This window comes from Pinus tabuliformis, chromosome 2_2, assembly GCF_031772625.1.
Source record: "Pinus tabuliformis cultivar Carrire ecotype Pingquan chromosome 2_2, CPIR1, whole genome shotgun sequence".
Taxonomy (NCBI): Eukaryota; Viridiplantae; Streptophyta; class Pinopsida; order Pinales; family Pinaceae; genus Pinus; species Pinus tabuliformis.
Window position 1 is genome coordinate 735,760,769 of NC_142300.1, and position 4,302 is coordinate 735,765,070.

A 4,302-nucleotide genomic window follows, 5' to 3' on the forward strand; every position below is an offset into this window, starting at 1 on the left:
ACAAGTCATTTTAACACTAACATTATCTAACCAAACAAACAAATAATGTGTATATTTTTAATGGACATGAAATTGAAAAATAACATTAAATATTAATAATAAAAAATTATTACAATATCATTTATAAATAAAACATTTTAATATTTGCTTTAAATAAAATAAGTTTAAACTAACTTTTTATATATCTAAATATAAATTTGGAAAAAAATTGAAAACAAAAAATAAATTTATTTAAAAAAATATATATAATTCTTATTATAATAAATTATTTTTGGATAGATATAATTCCCGTTAACGGAGTTAATGTATAGCAAATAAATAACCAAAACATTACTATTATATTTAAATATCATTTTTATCATGAAGTATATATATGTATTGAGTATTTATATATATTTGAAATTTAATAATTAAGAAGCCAAATTGTTGAAGATGTATATATTTTCTCAAATTTAATATTAAAAAACATATATTACACATTAAAATTAATAATTTTAATTTTATTTTGAAATATATTATTTTTAATATTAAACTTTAATTTTAATTTCAAATATAAATATTTCTAATATTAAATTTAAAGAAATATATACCTCTCAAAAGGCCAGGACCACACAATGGTTTTTCTCGCGTGGGCACTACATTGCGGGTGTTATAAGTTGTCTGGTGTCCTGCGGGCATGGCGTCACTGTACGGCTTGCGCTTCTTCTTGATGCATAGTTCCACTAATTCTCTATCTCATTGTCCGTGCGTCCCGGCAAATGTAAGGCGATCTGCGACCACCTGTTCAGCATCGCCATCGCCATGGAAATTAATGAAGACATCGAGCCAGGAATGAAATGTGAAATATCATCAATATTTGAAGAAACACAGAAACCTGTTGCCTAGAATGGATTGAAAGTGTACAATGAGTCGTTCTTCTTCTCGTGAAAATGCTCCTCGCTTAAAGTGCCTACAGCTTTTCCCGCATCTCTGGAGAGCTGTGGATAAATGAATGGGAGAGAAACGTTGTTACATGAGATTCACATCATTATTTGGTGATGGAAATACCTTTTCATCACATTCATGCCGCTGAAACAGGTATATTAATGATATATTTTTTAAAAATTAACATAACATTAATTAAAAAATTAAAAGATTTAACTAAAAGTTCAAAAACGTAAATAGTTTATTAATATGGTTAAAAAATTAATTAAAATATTAAAAAATTTAACTAAATGTTCAGAAACTTAAATAGTTTATTAATATCGTTAAAAAATTATAAAACGATGTCCTAAAATATCATTTTAACACATGAATAAAAATATAGCTCTCGAAAATCAAAGACATTCACGCAACTATTGTAAATTTTAGTAATTCTTATCTTAATAAATTATATATAATACTTTTTACTTATATTATTTTTTCAAAATTATATATAATAATTTTTTAATTATATTTAAATTATTCATTAATTTTTAATGGAAAAATTAATGGATTATATTAAATTGGTGTATGAGATTTTTTGTCTATACGACAAGAGATTTATTTCTCTACAATGATTTATTTCTCTACAACGATTTGATTGCTAAGTTCATGAAGGCATATATACTCTACTTTTCAAGTTTATGAAGACGTACAATATGTATGCCTTCATGAATTTAGCAATCAAATCTTCGTAGAGAAATTTAAGAAGAAACACATCCTCTTAATCATTAGACCGACTTAATAATAATAATAATAATAAAATTGCCCATTATGTATTTTGTCAAAACAATAGTTTATAGAAATAAAATACCTATCAAAATAATGTTAGTTTATTCTGTTTAATAAGATTTGCAGGCTTTTATACTAAGTCAAGTAGGTAGTTTTTTTTTTTTTTTTTTGTCAATGGCACTAATTAAGGTTGAATAGCAGTTATAATTTTTTTGAAAGTTACACTATGTGATAGCAATGACAAAAATGCTTACTACTTACTCTTTTAATAATAATAATACTATTTTAAAATTATTATTATAATTAATATAAAAATATAATATAATTTAATTTCATGGTAAACATTTTGTTCATTTAACGTTGGTCATTAAAAAATAGAAAAAAATATGAAGAAATTTCATATTACACCACTCTTTAAATTATTCAAATATATCTTTGTCATATCTATAGAAGTAAAAACTTGATGGCAAATGGTGGAGCATGGAATAAGGAATAAGAAATTTCGACTATTTCTATTATCAAAACGATATAACCACAAACCGTACATCTAATTTTGAATTTACGAATATTTTCAATATAAAATAAAACGACTGCTTTCCTTACAGTTTTGACTAATCATCATATATTTTTGAATGCTGGTTATCAATTTTAAGAAAGAGAAATAGCGAATGGCCGGACTTAGAATAAGGAATCTATATCAGCTCTAACTTAGTTGAATTTAACCACATCCCATGCATGTAATTTTGAATTTATTTTCAATATAAAATTATGGACTTTTTCGACCCTGGAGTTATGATTAATCATCATATATTTTTTATTTGCTGGTTATCAATACTAAGGTGGAGAAATCCATATAACTTTTCTAATAAATTTTCAACTTTTATCTGCTGGTTATCAATAGTAAGGTGGAGAGATCCATATAACTTTCCTGATAAATTTTCAAGTTATATCTCCGGATGAGCTCTATTATCAAAATGTTGAATTAGGTGAATTCAATCATAGTAATCTAAATCCTAAACCTATTTCGATCGCTGATTGGCTCAATATTTAGTAATTAGACTTACATTGGCCTGGTTAATTATTTGACCATGTCCATCCAATCACTGAATATTCGGAAAATCAACCCTCCCGTTTTGATTAGTAATCATATATTTTTATACAGAAAATCCGCAGTAGAATCTACCGTGAATTCACCGACTGTCACCGACTCAAGCCAACTATTAATTACTGACAATTTAGAACTTGTACCACACAGACTATGGAATAGTGTCCTGATTATTATTATGACAGATGTCAACTGAAAAAGTTCTCTTACATATTATAATCTCGAAATATGCAATAAATCGAAAACTATAGCAAATTTACCTTAATATTCTTAGGTTAGAAATAATACTACCTAACCTACCAAAAAAACAAAGACCATATTATACGGTACTCCTATGAATTGAATCGAATGGAATGGAATAGATACAAGTAATTAAATTTTAGATAGGAGTGGGTGTTTACCAGCCTGCTTGGCGACAGAAGTCCAGGAGCAGCGGGGCGTGCGTCCGTCGATTAGATAAGAGAGAAGCTTCTGATCCTCTTCAGGTGACCACAGACCGTTTCTTAGGTTTGGATCGGAGGAAGTTGCAAGGAATGCTTCACGTACCGCAGCTTGCTTTTGCCTGCACCTCATTTTTTCTGGGCGAATCTCTCCACCCTCCCACAGCCCAGCCCACCGCAGCGTTTATCGTGCAATATATTTAAAGCCGCTTGATTCGTTATTGATGACGTCTTTATCCGAAACATTACGCGAGGGGGCAGGTTTATATTGAAATGGGGTTTTGGTCCCAAAAAAACATTATTATATTAAAATTAATTTTAAAATTTAATTTTTTTAAAATTTAAAAATCTTATTTTTTTAACTTTAAACCATTGATTTTTAAAAAATTATATAAAATGATATCTATCTTATAATTATGAAATCACGGTTATTAGATATTATGAGCTGATTATTTTTTTTAACCAAATTTTAATTAGAATTATCAAACTATAAATATTCAAAATAATGTGATATTTTTTATATAATTTTAATTAGAATTATCAAACTATAATTATTCAAAATGATGTGATACTGCACAGATTTGGGATTTTAATTTTGGTAAGCTTATTTCATCTTGGCATACACGTTTTTCCTACCCGGTGATCACATCTACTAAATCAATATACTACGTAGGCAACTTAGTCTATTTAACCATATTAATGGAGAACTACACATTTTACTATGAGCATAAAAGATATGTGATATTAGGTAAATCTACAAGCACGTAATTCCATAAGCTTAGATATATTTGTAATCAAAGTGAATAGTCGAACCAAAGCCTTATCTAATTACCTGTAAAATTATTATTTAAGTTTGGTCACTTTTGCCATATATATTTATGTTTTTTAATATTTATATTTTTATATTATATTATTTTATTTTTCATTTATATTATATTGGTTAATGTATATGCTAATTAAAAATTTAGATGGTTATTAATTTGATTAAAAATTTAGATTGCTTTTAATTTTTCAAATTAATAACTGTGAAAATAAATTTTATTAGAAGTAATGTTTTTATAGCAC

The 4,302-nt window shown here is 26.7% G+C and overlaps 1 pseudogene; it reads right to left on the reverse strand.

The window, feature by feature from the left end:
* Positions 1–635: 635 nt before the first annotated feature.
* LOC149194761 (transcription factor MYB46 pseudogene) lies at positions 636–3,370 on the reverse strand (annotated as a pseudogene).
* Between the last annotated feature and the right edge of the window lie 932 nt (positions 3,371–4,302).